Below are 16,424 nucleotides of genomic sequence, written 5' to 3'. Positions count from 1 at the left end.
GTGGGCATAACAAGCTCATCTCTTCCTGGATGTTCCATCTTAACCCATTAAAGTACCTTGCCACTTTTATACTCTCATCCTCTACTACTCTAGATCTCATGTATAGTTTTTGAAACTCCTTAATGTAGCTACTGACATCTAGGTCTTTTTGTCTCCAATTTTGTCTTTTCCTGTGAAGTTGTACTTCATAGTCTTCAGGAAGGTAGGTTTCTTTTATTTTGTCTACCATTGCTTTCCAAGTGGCTATTGGTTTCTTACCTTCTTTCACCCTTTCCTCTTGGATGAACTTCCACCAAGTTAAGGCTGCCCCTCTCAACCTTGATTTTGATACCTTAACCTTTTGTGCTTCAGTTACTCCATCACATTCAAAATGGTTTTCTAAACCCTCAATCCACTCTATAAGAGCATCTGGATCCATCTTTCCACTGAAAAGAGCCACTCCCTCTAAGGTTTTACCACTCATAGCTCTCAAGGATTTCAAGAATGGTTCTTGCTCAATGACAAGGTCAGGCATGGGGACCTCATCCTCTATTGCCATCATTTTACCCTGATCTCCAACCTTATCATGGACTTCTTCAGTTTTGACTTCTACTTTAGCTAGTTTCATTGCTAGTTGATCTAATCTTTCTCTGAGTATCCTATTATCCTCTTCTCGGTCTTGAACCTTCTTGGCTAACTTTGCATTAGTCACCATGTTTTCCTAATGTTCTTTCCCTCTTGAATCTTTCATTGGCTCTGATACCACTATGATAGGGAGGTTCCTAGGTAAGTGCTCAAAAGGCCAATTAAAGTCAAAAGGCCATAAAAGGAAACAAAAGGTATTGTTTGTGTCTACTCTTGATGTTTGCAATAACAAGTTTAGTTACACTTGATAGGTCTCTCTACAAGTCTTCACCATCTACCTCCCTTCTTGGTGAAAGTTGTTGGCATTACAATAGAAAGGAGATTGTTGATATTCATTAAAGATATTGAGAAGGTTGTTGGAGATTATTGATATAACTGAAGAAGGATGATTACTATCTTTATAATATTATTTTGTCATTGATGTCATGAAATTGATTTTCTAATTCAGTATGATGTTGCCATATCTTGAGAAGATTGATTTGAAGAGTATTAAGAGGTCGGTAAAAGACACTAAAAGAATGTGATGAATAAGGGGAGAAATAAGTTATTCAATGGGCAACTATTACTGAGTTAGACAATGATGAGATCATGTTGTTTAGATTATTTTGATATCCTACATATGTTGTTGATTGTAAGGTTAATACTATACTATGTCACCAAACAGGGAACCTAGTCAGTAAACCCTAAGGTTATCGATATCGGTTAATGAAGGCGGAATGTCTACCGAGTAAAGTTTAGTATTTACTGAGTAACAACTGAGTTATAATAGATCGCATTAGATGGATAAAAGCATTATTTAATGAAGGATGTTGATGAGATGGAGATGATTAAATGATTGGTATTCCACACATGAAGTTTGTTAAAGATCTACGACAACGGAAAATACAGGAGGAAGATCTATAGCACAGATTTAACCGCAATAACCTAGCACAAGTTCCTAGGAAAGTATCCAAGTTCCAAGGTGAGGTAAAACATTTTTCAGATCAAAGGATACATTGAACCTAGTCAAGATTGAAGATCTGATGGCTATGATTGATCATGGGAAATGTGATCAAGGAGATTCAATGATTAGCAAATTGTTTATAAATAAGAAATTATTGATGAACAATGCAGACAGACAAGTGTAAGGAAAGTGATGCTACATAGTGATTACTGAGCATAGAAGCTTGAAGACCTATTTGAATAACAGAGTAGGGAGCCCAGCAGAGGGACAAGATAAGTCCTATGACAAGATTGTTTTGAGCAAATAGAATATGCTTTAGCATTTTAGATGTGAAGTTGCAGATATATTTTTATTACTCTTATTTTGTAAGTGACAGAAAATCTCTTAGCCAAGTGGACTTAACAGTCTTATTTGTAAATCCTCTAGCAAGGTAACATTCTAAATGAGTGTTTGAAATCCTTTGACAAGGTCACTTCTAACAAAGTGAAGATCCTAACAGATCTAAGGGAAATCCCTTAACCGGGTAACATCTAGCAATGTGTTTGTAATCTTTAACATGATTTGCTTTTAACCGAGCATACTCTAGAAGAGTATATTTCTTAGTGGGTCTGAAATCCCATAGTGGTTTTTCCGTATTTGGGTTTCCACATTATATCTGGTGTTATATGTGTTGTGATGTTATCTATTTATAAGTTTGAATGTTTTTACAGTTTTGGTTATATTGCTGAAGTATAAGTTACTGAGGTTGAATCTGTTGATTTTATGGAAGATTAAGTTTGTATGATTCACCCCCCCCCCTCTCATCTTGTTAGCTATTGGCATCAAAACTTTATAATTGGTATCAAAGTAGTGGACTCCAGAAGAAATTTTTAAAGGTACTTGAGGCAAAGATCCAAAGATGTATAAAAGGGATGCACTAAAGCTGAACAAGTCAAGTTTCAACACATGGCAGAAAAGGATGAAGCTGCATTTATCAAGAATTGGAGAATATGAAACGTACTATCTAGAGAATGATTACATACCACCAAGAGCCAACCCGATGACCTTGGAAGAGATAAAGGCAAAGAAAGAACATATTCAAGCTATGATTGAAATAACATCAGCATTGACTGACTCAGAGTTTAATGATCTAGAAGGCTATAATGATGCAAAAGCAATGTGGACCAAGCTCATTTCTGTGTATGACAGTGATGAACATGTTCAAAGAGGAAAAGTAGATAGTCTAAGAGGACAACTTGAATTGATGAGAATAAATGAAGGTGAGAACATAACCCAATATAGTACAAGGTTAAAAGAGACTGTCAATCAAATCAAAGGAGCAGGAGGAACTATTGAAGGAAAAGATGTAATAAGTAAGTTGCTTAGAGCACTTCTACCTACTTATGCCATTCGAGTCTCTGCAATCAATGAACTAAGGTCTATACCAAATATGCCAATTTCTTTGGATGCTACTATTGGTAAGCTACATGCATTTGAGTTAAGTAATTTTGATAACAGTGGGTCTTTGGTAAATAAAGTAGAATCTGCATTCAGTTCTTTTCATATTGGTGAATCTGATGATTACAATTATAGAATGAGTAAGTACTCTGAAGGGAATCACAGTGGAGCAAGTGAAAGATTTCACAAGAACATGGAAGAAGTGCACAAACTGTATGAGGAAATCAAAAAGCAAGAAGAGTTTGAAGCATTATTAGCCAGAAGGTTACCGAGAGGAAAAGGTAAGTATAAAGGAAAGCTACCTTTAAAATGTATCAATTGTGATAAAATAGGACATATGGCTTCTAAATGCCCTGACAAAGAATCTAGTGAAAAGAGAGAATACCGAGATAACAGGCAGAAAGACAACCAATACAGAGGACACTGAGACTTCAAAAGGAGAGACAGAAAGACATGCCTAGTAGCTGATGAGGAATCCAACGATGATAAATCTGATAAAACTGATACATAGGAAGTTGTTTATGTGGCTATTAAAGATGGATCAGATGAAGAAAGGTATGAAGAAAAAGCCCTAATATCTCACATAAATAATAATGGTTCTTGGATCATAGATAGTGGATGCTCACATCACATGACGGGTGATAAACACAAGTTTGTTAAATTAGAAGACTATGATGGAGGTTATGTAAGATTTGGTAATGATACACCATGTCCGGTCAAAGGTAAAGGATCTATAACACTTCCTAACAATGCTAAATGTGATGATGTATACTAGGTTGAAGGTTTGAAATACAATTTGTTGAGTGTAGCATAGCTAAACAATACAGGATACCGAATAGAATTCCAAAAGGGATGTGTCAAAGTTCATGACAAACATGGAAAGCTCGCTGCTATCGGGACACAAACAAAAGGTAATACATTTCATCTTGACTCAACTCGGAACAAGTGTCTTTATGCAAAGATAGATGATACTTGGTTATGGCATAAAAGGTTTTGTCATGTAAATTTTGATAAGCTGATCAAAATAAGTAAGAAGCACCGAGTAAAAGGTCTACTGAGTTAGGAAAAACCTGAGATTGCTATGTGTCGAGGATGCTAGATGGGTAAGATGACAAGATCAAGCTTTACAAGTAAGTCCTACACTTCTAAAGGAATTTTAAATCTAGTACACACTGATCTTTGTGGTCCCATGAAAGTTCAAAGTTATTATGGTGATAAATATTTCATATTATTTGTGGATGATTACTCAAGGATGATGTCAGTTATGTTTTTAAAAGAAAAATCAGAAGCTTTTCAAATGTTTAAATGGTACAAGGAAAGAGTTGAAAATGAAATAGGAAGACAACTAAAATGTCTTAGATTTTATAGAGGAGGAGAGTTCACTTCTAATGAATTTAACTTATTCTGCAATGATCATGGTATAAAAAGGCAAGTATCTACATCGATAACACCTCAGCAAAATGGGATGGCTGAGAGAAGAAATACATCAATTGTAGATTGTGCCAGAACCCTGATGATAGAAAAGAGGGTACCACAAACATTTTGGAGAGAAGAAATCAACACTGCAGTTTACACCCTGAATCAAGTACAACTGAATTAAGGAACTATGAAGACACCATATGAAATCTAGTATGACAAGAAACCTAATGTAAGTTATTTTAAAATCTTTGGAAGTAGATGTTATATTAACAAAGATGATAGAAATGGAAAGTTTGATCAGAAAAGTGAAGAAGGAACATTTCTTGGTTATTTTTCTAGAAGTAAAGCATTTAAATGTCTGATCAAATCATCTAACAAAATAGTAGAAAGTGCAAATGTGAAAATTGATGAATTTGCAGAAAGAAATGATGAAGGAAATTCCAAAGAACCAGAAAATTATGAAGAATTTGTCTATGTTCAACTGAGAAGTCCTACTGAGAAAGTTGCTGAAGAAAATGAAGATAATGTCCAGTTACTGAGTGATGATGAAGATCATACAGAGCCTACCAAGACTATATTAGCCAAATATGTCAGAAGACATCATGCATCAAGTCAGATTATAGGACATAAGGATGACCTAGTGATGACAAGGAACAAACTAAGACAGAACACATGTCTGATATCTGAATTTGAACTGAGAATAGTAAAAGAGGCATTTAACAATGAGGATTGGGTAAATGCTATGACAGAAGAGATTGATCAAATCAATAATAATGAAACATGGACACTGATCCCAAGACTGAAGGAAAAAAATGTAATCGGTACAAAGTGGATTTTTAGAAACAAGCTAAATGAAAAAGGTGAGGTCATTCGGAACAAAGCAAGACTAGTTTGTAAAGGTTATGCTCAAGAAGAAGGAATAGATTATGGTGAGACTTTTGCACCTGTGGCTAGACTTGAGGGAGTAAGAACATTATTGGCATATGTTGCTTTCAAAAATTTCAAGGAATATCAAATGGATGTTAAATCTGCATTTTTGAATGGTATACTAGAAGAAGAAGTTTATATTGAACAACCTGAAGGATTTGTTGAAGACAAGAGTAAAGATCAGGTATGTAAATTAAACAAAGCTTTATATGGTCTGAAACAAGCACCTAGAGCATGGTATGAAAGACTACACTCTTATTTGATCAAGATTGGTTTTATAAGGACAAGTGAAAACAACAATATGTACATGAAGAATGATGAGGACAATGGAATACTGATCTCAGCCATATTTGTTGATGATATTATTTTTTGTGGTAATGACTCTTTATGCAATAACTTTGGAAATGAAATGTGCAAAGAATTTGAGATGTCATTAATCAGCGAGAAAAAGTATTTTATAGGTTTACAGATACTGCAAATGAAAGATGAGATTTTCATTACTCAATCCAAGTACATAAAGGAAATCTTGAAGAAATTTGGAATGGAGGATTCTAAACCTGTAAGTACTCCTATGACTACTAACTGTAAACTATCAAAGAATGATGAATCTGCATCTGTTGATGAGACACTGTACCGATCTATGATTGGAAAGTTACAATATGTTGTGCACAGTAGACCGGATATAGCACATGCAGTAGGTATTGTTGCAAGATTCTCTGCAGATCCTAAAGAAACCCATATGATAGCAATCAAGAGAATTTTCAGATACCTGAGAGGCATTGAAGATTATGGCTTAGTATATGAAAAGAGAAATGATTTTAATTTAAAATTTTATACGGATGCTAATTGGGCAGGCAACATTGATGACAGGAAAAGCACAAGTGGTGGAGCTTTCTTTTTAGGAGAAAGACTAGTGAGTTGGATTAGCAAGAAACAAGGATGTATTTCACAGTCAACAGCTAAAGCTGAATATGTTGCTGCAGCATTGAATTGTACTAATATAGCATGGATCAAGCAATTGTTGGAAGGTATAAATGAGAAATTTACCGAGCTAGTAACTATATTCTATGATAATACTAGTGCCATTAACATTTAAAACAATCCGGTAATGCACTCTAGGACAAAACACATTTTTATCAAGTATCATTATCTCAGAGAAGAAAGTTGTGCTAGAATATATCAGTTCAAAGGAGAAAATAGAAGACATCTTCACAAAGCCACTGCCAAGGGATACTTTTGAATATCTCAGAAGCAAGTTAGGGGTCCTACCCCTATCTTCTACTCACTGAGAAAGTTCGGTGAAAGCATCAATTCGATGAATCTACAAAATATTATGTGTGGATTGATGTTGATTTACACACTTTAGGAGGTTTTCTAAAGGTGCACAGGAAATAGTGAATAGAGACAAGTTGCTTTGACCGAGACTGAGATGATACATGTGTAACTCAGCAAATGCAAGCACTTCACAGCAAAAGAGTTCTTGATTTAGTTCTTTTACTTTTTGGCATTGTTGTCAAAGGGGGAGAAGACTAAATGGTAGAACTAAATGGTAAAGCCCTAAATGATGAAGATAACAAAAGACTAATGAAAAGGGGAGAAGATTACTGAAAAAGGGGAGAAAGCCTAGAAGACTTCAGAAGAAGAAAATAGCTCAAGGATAACATGAGAAGTCTAACAACAATCTGAATCCGAATCAGTTGGAATAAATCAAGTTGGTATTGCCATTTAATTGTTGGTTTTTCCATCAATGCCAAAGGGGGAGATTGTTGGCATTACAATAGAAAGGAGATTGTTGATATTCATTAAGGATATTGAGAAGGTTGTTGGAGATTATTGATATAACTAAAGAAGGATGATTACTGTCTTTATAATATTATTTTGTCATTGATGTCATGAAATTGATTTTTTGATTCAGTATGATGTTGCCATATCTTGAGAAGATTGATTTGAAGAGTATTAAGAGGTCAGTAAAAGACACTAAAAGAATGTGATGAATAAGGGGAGAAATAAGTTATTCAATGGGCAACTATTACCGAGTTAGACAATGATGAGATCATGTTGTTTAGATTGTTTTGATATCCTACATATGTTGTTGATTGTAAGGTTAATACTATACTATGTCACCGAGCAAGGAACCTAGCCGATAAACCCTAAGGTTATCGATATCAGTTAATGAAGGCAGAATGTCTACCGAGTAAAGTTTAGTATTTATCGAGTAATAACCGAGTTATAACAGATCGCATTGGATGGATAAAAGGATTATTTAATGAAGGAAGCTGACGAGTTGGAGATGATTAAATGATTAGTATGCCACGCATGAAGTTTGTTAAAGATCTAGGACAATGGAAAATATAGGAGGAAGATCTACAGCACAGATTGAACCGCAATAACCTAGCACAAGTTCCTAGGAAAGTATGCAAGTTCCAAGGCAAGGTAAAACATTTTCAGATCAAAGGATACATTGAACCTAGTCAAGATTGAAGATCTGATGGCTATGATTGATCATGGGAAATGTGATGAAAGAGATTCAGTGGTTAGCAAATTGTTTATAAATAAGAAATTATTGATGAACAATGCATGCGGGCAAGTGTAAGCAAAGTGATGCTACATCGTGATTACCAAGCACAGAAGCTTGAAGACCTGTTTGAATAACAGAGTAGGGAGCCCAGAAGAGGGAGAAGATAAGTTCTATGACAAGATTGTTTTGAGCAAATAGAATCTGCTTTAGCATTTTAGATGTGAAGTTGTAGATATATTTTTTATTACTGTTATTTTGTAAGTGACAGAAAATCTCTTAGCCGAGTGGACTTAACAGTCTTATTTGTAAATCCTCTAGCAAGGTAACATTCTAAATGAGTTTTGAAATCCTTTTTTAAGGTCACTTCTAACAAAGTGAAGATCCTAACAGATCTGAGGGAAATCCCTTAACTGGGTCACATCTAGCAATGTGTTTGTAATCTTTAACAGGATTTTCTTTTAACCGAGCATACTCTAGAAGAGTATATTTCTTAGTGGGTCCGAAATCCCAGAGTGGTTTTTCCCTATTTGGGTTTCCATGTTATATCTGGTGTTATATGTGTTGTGATGTTATCTATTTATAAGTTTGAATGTTTCTATAGTTTTGGTTATATTGCTGAAGTATAAGTTATCGAGGTTGAATCTATTGATTTTATGGAATATTAAGTTTGTATGATTCACCCCCCCCCCTCTCATCTTGTTAGCTATTGGCATCAAAACTTTACAATTGGTATCAGAGCAGTGGACTCCGGAAGAAAATTTTAAAGGTACTTGAGGCAAAGATCGAAGATGATTAATTTTGTAAAGAAATTGAAGATAGAAAGAAGAATGAAGAAGACTTGACTAGAATACTGAATGAAGCTGCACATGAAAACACAAGACTTAGTTATGAAAATAATATGTTGAAGACAGATCTGATGCATGCACAGAATGACTCAAATGAACTCATGAGACAAAAAGGTATCTTGGAAGGAGAATTAGCTACTGCAAATCAACATAAAGAAAAATTCAAGAAAAGATCAGAAGAACTTGGTGAGTTGTTGAAGAATCAGAAACCTAATGGTGACAATAATGGTCTTGGATTTGAAGCTGGTGAAAGCTCTAGTACTACAAACACACAAAAACATGGAAAACTGGTAAGACAACCTACTACTTATAAATTTAATGGAAAATGCTTTAACTGTAACAAGTATGGTGATAGAGAAAATCAATGTAGATCTAGAAATTATCAGAATACCAATACACCCACTGGTCAATGTTCAAAATGCAACAAAGTTGGTCATAATTCTGAGAATTGCAGAATGAGTGTAAGATGTTATGTTTGTGGAAGATTTGGACACTTATCTAATCAATGCAGAACACAAACCGACATAGGATATGGAAAAGATATTCAAAAAAATAATGTGACTTGTTATGCCTGTAACAAGATTGGACATATTGCAAAATTTTGTAGAAGCAAGTCCTCATCGGTAATTAACAAGGGTCCTAGTTTGAAAGGTAAAGAAAAAGTTGAAGAAGTAAAGCAGGAATTCTCAAAATAATGGATCAAGAAATCAGAACTAAAAGTTGATAGGAATACTCTTCCACCAACAGAAGAGAGTAACACTCCACCAGCAGGAGGCTCTTCATCTAACTGAAGAAAAATTTCCTTGAGGGTTTAGCAATCAATGTGAAACATGCTATTATTCCCTCGGTTGATGGTGAGAAGTTAAAATTACTTCTATACTGGCAGATAAGTTAAGTCATTACTTAACCAACAAGTAGTTGGCAAAAATAACATTATAAATCAGTGTTTTTGGCTCCAATTTCATTTCACCGAGCATTCAAACAATCAAAGAGCACGAAAATTCCTGAGCAAAGAAGAAAAGTAATTCAGCAAGCAATCTTTCCTAAGGCAGATAAAGGTATTTATATCCATGGCTTCTTCATTTGTTCCTGAATTCATAGTAAACCCTACTATAGTCAAAGTGATTAAATGCCCTAGACCCGTATTTCAGTTAGTTCCCAAAATAGCTAAGAAGGATGATAATGTTGGTGCATTTTCTCAAATCCCCAAAGGAGTAGTTTTTGCAGAAGACCCTAGAATGTACATTCATTGTCACATAGAAGAATTAGGTGATGAGGAAATCAAGAGTGTGTGTAAGACTGTAATTTGTGACAATTTTGGTAATGTGAAACTTGAACACAAAATAGTTGAAACCCTAGGATTCACTGAAATTCTTAGTATTCTGGATTTCTCTAAGGATGTTATAAGGATAGTTTTAAGAAAAGTTCATGGTGAATTCTTCTGGTTAGACTCAATTCACAAAATTACTAAAGAGGCAGTAAAGGCTGTGATAGGGTTACCCTCCACCGGTAACAGGCTTGATAAAACAAAGAAGGTCTCAAATGACCTAGTGACTAACCTAAAAGGTGCAACATCTAACAAGAGATCTTTAAGATTAAATGATGTAACCGACATCAATGTCAAATTCATTAGCATGATTTTAGGCTACAAAACCACACATGCAAATAGGTTAAACTCAGTCTCTAGCCTATGCATAAAGAGTGCCTATGATATGATCAAGGATAATGCAAAAATAGATGTGTGTGAATGGTTGAAAGATGAGCTTATTTATAATCTTGGAAAAATTAAGAAAGAAAAAAAGGGGACATTTAGATTTGGAAACCTACTTGTCTGTTTAATGCTGCACATAACAAAATAGATGCCGAGTATCGATAATAAGAATATTGGTTTTGATATATCGGTAGGAAAACAATTGTCTGATTTACTAAATAACATGGGTGAAAATAGAGAAGAATATAAATGAGTACTTTCAGGCATTGAAGGCCTGGATGAATACTAGAGTCAGACTTTCACAAGCAATTGTAAATAAGTATAAGGATGAAATATACTTTGTTGTTAAGAAGGATGAGATTTGGATGGAGGCAGTTGTCCCAAGAACCATTTGGGTTACTGAAATGGGTTATGAAACTGATGACAACATAATTGAAACATATGCAAAAGCCCTTCTAGAAGAACCCAAGGAACCTAAAGAAGAGGTATTTGGCAGTGTTGAGACTATTGAAAACCAAATCCAATCAAATAAAAGGGTAAAGAAGGTAGAAGCAACAGTAAGAAGAGGATCTAGGCAAGCAAAGGCTATCAAAGAAGATGTACTTAAACAAACTGGTATCATTGAAGATGAGTTAGAAGCACAACAGCCAGAAACTCACCTTTCACCGGTAGTAACTTCTTTGGAAAGTGACATGCCAGCTGCATTTAAAAGAGTTGTGAGGAAAAGAGAACCTTCATCAGTATCCACACCTTCTACTAGAAGAACCAAACAGAAACAATAGGTAGTAAGGCCCCCAACTAAGAAGATAACTCCTAAGAAGAAGAAGTTAACACCCAAGAAGAAGACTCAACAAAACATTGCTCCAATTGACAAACTATTAGATGAAATAACAGAGGATGGAAAGCTAAAAAACATCAGTAAACTATATGATTCATTATCAGTTGATGACAAGGAGAAAGTTGAAAACAGTGTAATTCTACACTTGGAAATTTACAAGAAATTTCTAATGCAAGTTGTAGATGAATTATCGGTAGAACTGTTTAAAAGACTTGAATCTAGAAGGCAAGCTATTGTAGAACTTGATAAGAAAATGAAAATTGAAAAACTACTTGTTGTTTATCCTGTCAACTCACCAAAAGAGATAGATGATCTGATCTCTGAGGCAAACCGGTCAGTATTTTCAACTGCACACTGACATGTAGCACTTATGGTTGGTAGAGTAAATGAGGTTGCAGAGGAAACTGCAAATGCATGGGACATATTCCTTGTAGAGAAGGAAAAGTAGGAAGAATATAGAAACCCCAAACCCATCAAAGTATATCAGAATGATAAGGATAAGGGAAAAGGCAAGGCTAGTGGACCACCTAGCATCAAAATAAAATATAACTTATCCCCACTACCTCTGAATACTCCACCGGTAGTGACTATTGATAATCAACCAGATAGTGAGAGCATGGACATACCACAAGAGGACACCAGTCCTAACTCTGAGGTATTATACGTAGTGGAACATTGATACTCAAAAGGTCAATATTATGGTAGATAAGGATACAACTGAAAAGACAAATATGGCTAATGAGCAACTGGTAACTGATGGAAGAGTGAAAGACAGGTATGGAGAAGGCTCCACAGACACGGCTTCATTGACTATATGGAAAATCTTCACAGAAGCAGAAACTCTGTCTTATGGTTTCGCTAAAAGCTGGAGTAACAATAGAGCCACCCTATTTGGGGAGATTTGGCAAATCGATGAAAACTTGATTGCAGAGGTCATGGGACTCAAGATGGAGGGGACTAAATTCTATAGGGATCGGAAGTACGCCATTAAGGCTTTCAAAAATTTCTTGAAGACGGAGGATGAGAAGGGCAAGCTTGCGAAGAAGGACAACATCTCCTACTACACCCCCCAGTAGGTAAAGCCTTTCTGGCAAAAAGTTCTTAGGGCTTTAATGGAATATTTGACTGTGGATGGCAGATTTACAAAAATTTATAACTATCATTTCGCTATCCTGAACCATTTCCGTCATGGGGCTAAAATATCCTTGCCCTTCTATTTAGCATCCTCTCTAAACGAGAGCCTTGCCAACTATGCTAAAAAGCCTAATTTCTATCTTTTAGCTCATTGATCATTAATGCTCATATATCTAAGAAATGCAAAGACTCTGACTCAAATGGGGATTAGTCCAGCACCCCTACCCATAAAAAAAGGAAAGTTGAAATAGAGCATGAAGAAAAGGAGGTGCATTTTGATGAAGAAGAGGAAAAGGATAAGGACACTGATACTAAAATGGAGCCAAACAAGGATGAGAACTATGGTGAAGGGGAGGAAGGGGTAATTCTGAGAACCCTCACTCTAACCCTAAGTGTTCAGAAAGCAAGAATGAGGCTCTGAATCCTAAGGAGTATGACAACCCTAATGCTGAGGAGACTGAACAGAGCAAGGACTCTACAGATACCATCTTGGACACCGCCCGCAACTGCACTCTTGAATTCTTCAATTTCCAGAAATGGGTTGTTGAAAACATCACCAGTATGCAGGGTAAGCAAAGGGAGCTGGAAGATAAGATCAATAAGCTGATTAAGATGTCTAACTCTGGGAAACAGAATGAGGATACGAAAAACAGTGAAGTGGAGGAGGAAATGGAGATGGAGGACTGGCTAGAGAAAGATCTGATAAAAGGTGACCTAAAACATTTGGAGGATGTTATTAGAACTATGAAAGAATAAGTGGAGGAGGACAAAGACAATGTCAACACCTGGATTGCCTGTAATGAGAAGGTATTGAAAAGTCTTATGAACCACAGCCTCCAGGTCCTTAAAGTTTCTTCCCAGAATATGAATGGACTGGTGGATCATTTCGAAAAGAAAAATCAGGAGAAGAACCTGGTAATTATAGAAGATGCTTCAACTTCCAGCCCTACCCAATAGAACCTTTGATGCAAAACTAGGCAAACTACTGCTGAGAAGGACATGAAAACAATTACCTGAGGAAAGCGGCCAAGGAGATGATGCTCTTGGTACATAATGCTAAGGAAACTATGAAGAGTTTTTAATTTTCTTGTAATGTTGGGCTTGGGGTCAATTTCTTGCTGGCCTCTTGCTGTCCTTTTCTCTGTTGCTGGTTTTTTTGCTAGTCTTTTGTAGCTGTCTTGTTTTGTTTCCTTCTTGAATATCTTTTGAATGTAATCAAGTTTTGGGTCCCTTAAAACCTGTTTTTACTTAATAAAAAATAGATGGTACAGAAGGTAAACTAGCAGATGATAACACAGAGCAACAAGCAGAGCAATAGGCTCCTTCATTGCAACAGGTTCATATAGAGACAGCGCCATCGACATCAGCTGAGAAAACCAAACCTTTTCTTAAAGAAATAGAAACACAAATTGACCTACCAGAGGTCACCACAAGAAAGGATATTTCTCCCACCGGCGGAATACAGAGTGTTGGCTCTTCAAGTACAGAATTCAAACCAACTAATGTAACAAAAATTCTTTTGGATTCTATAAAGAAGATAATAGATTGTAGCTCACAGGCTTACAAGGCAATAGATGACACCATTCCAATTTTGAAAATGATAGCACCAAAATGTAATGTAGATAATAAAGATTCTTTGAGTCAACTTGACACTTTGTCTAAGTATATTACTGAAAACAGTGTGATAGTTGAACAAATAAAAGAGGAAGCATTCAAGGAGAGATTAGAGAAGGAAAAACACAAATTCTTTGAGGAAGAAATAAAGAAGTGTACAAGGAAATTTGACACACTTCTACCAGAACTATGTAGCACTTTGAAGGAATTCAAAACTTTGTACAGGGATACATTTAAAACTAACTTTCTGACAGTTGATATAGACAAGAAAATTAGCAAGATACAGGCTGAAATAAATCAACTACCTGACAATTTCATCAATTCTTCTGATTCATTATCAGTTTTTGAGCAGAAAATAATAGATTTTGAGGAAGAACTACTAAAGTTGGAAAGAGACAAAGAAAGAATAAAAGGAAAGGCTAAAGATCTTAAATGGAGACTTAGTCCAAAATTGGACTATCTCACCTCCTTAAGGAAAGAAATATTTGATGCCTTGGTTCAAGGACAAAAACCACCACCAGAGAAAATGCAACACCTCACCGGTACAGTTCAGAGGATAGAGGCTGCGATAAAAGACAACAAAAAGTTCATTGAGAGCTTGAATCTAGTTTTGGCAGATCTTTTTCAGATTGTAACCAACCGGTTACAAGGATGAAGCAGGAAACCATACTCTATTGACACTTTGACAACCTTTGTCATTGATGCCAAAGGGGGAGTACTAGTATGAGAAAAATCCAATAACTTAAGGATCATCTGCTCAGGGGGAGCACACATTTTTGGTAACAATTTTTGGACTTCAATTTTTGGATACACTTTTGAATTTTTCTCATGAGTGTTGCCATCAATGCCAAAGGGGGAGATTTTTGGCAAATGCACACTCCAATGAGACATTGTAGGTGATTAAAGGTTTTTTCATTGATGGCAACCTTACAATCCTATGACACCGGTAAGACAATTCACCGACACCGGCAAAAATAGACTCTACACTAGCACAGAGACCACCGACAGCAAAAGGAAGTATACCGACACAGCAGCCGACATGAATTTTGTTTGTAACATATTTTGTTTACTATTGTAAAATCATTGTAAGCCGACTTGGCAATTTGTAAAATGACTCTTATATATAAGAGATCATTGTAGAACATTTCGTAAAAGAAGGAAGGAAATATATAAGCGAAATAAGGCAGACCTATTATGCAAATTATAGGCTAAGGGTTTATGTATGAAGCAGAGCTATAAACCGGTACTGGATCTAGCATAGTAGATGCTATTTTGAAGTAGTACAAGACATTGGATTTATATAATCCATTTTGTAAGTCAGTGAGACTTCCCATTTTGTAATTGAGCAATGATCTCTAGGCACTTGGCCTTCCTGCATGTGCAGGCCCCTCTTGTAGCAGTAATATTCTCTTATTGGCTAGTAAGTGAATATTGTGGGTGACAAATCCCACCGAGATTTTTCCCACACCGGGTTTCCTCATTAAACTACTGTGTTATGGTGTGTTTTTCATGTGGTTGATGTTATCCTCGTTTATTGCATTATTTCTTGTTTACTGGTATTCAGTATTAATATGTACTACATGTTTTAAGTTAAGAAAATCTAATAACCAGTTAGATACTGATTCACCCCCCTCTCAATATCTGTGGGAATCCTAATAGTTCCATTCTACATATCTTGTATTTGTTGTTGTAGAGTTTGCATTTTCTGAGTGAGATTTAACAACAGATTATCCATATAGTTTCTCCTTGTCTCTTCATAAGTTCTTCTATCACTATGCTCTCTTATTGTGTCATCATGTTCTTTTCTTGTTATATCTCCCCTTGTTTCTTCATGGCTTTCTTTGTTTATATCTTTGTTATTTGTATCATCTATGTTTTGAGTGTTAGTTGTCTCCACATCTTGTTTCAATCCTTCTATGTTAAAGTCTTGTGGCAATTTAGCTCCTGATTTTTCCAACACCAAGAGATATTTTTCTTTTTGCTTTGCTAATAATTTTTCCATTAATCTATCAAATTTGAAATCTTGCTCAAGCTCTCTAATGATGTTATTGATCACTTCTTCATCAATAGATGTATACCAAAAAGTTTGGAACATTGAATTATCTTCTTCTTCCATTTGTTTTTGTTGTTTTTTGAGTTGTTCATATTGAGCTCTAGTCCAATATGGCATGTGATTGTTTCAAAAAAATTGAAGTTTTTGACCTTCTAAAGACAACTCGATAGGTAATTACTGGTTTAGGAAGGTATGCTTTGTTGATTTTACCACTATTATTGGTTCATTGTGATAAAGCATCTCTTTGTTGAAAAGCACATCCTTGCAAAATTTCTCCATCAAATTCTGTCTCGTAGCCATCTAAATAGTGACGAAAATTGTGTAGGAATGTCCTATGTTTTAACAAGATCTTGCGATTGAT

Source organism: Cryptomeria japonica, chromosome 2 (genome assembly GCF_030272615.1).
Source record: "Cryptomeria japonica chromosome 2, Sugi_1.0, whole genome shotgun sequence".
Classification (NCBI taxonomy): Eukaryota; Viridiplantae; Streptophyta; class Pinopsida; order Cupressales; family Cupressaceae; genus Cryptomeria; species Cryptomeria japonica.
The sequence above is the reverse complement of the archived record's forward strand: the minus strand, read 5'-3'. Positions refer to the sequence as shown.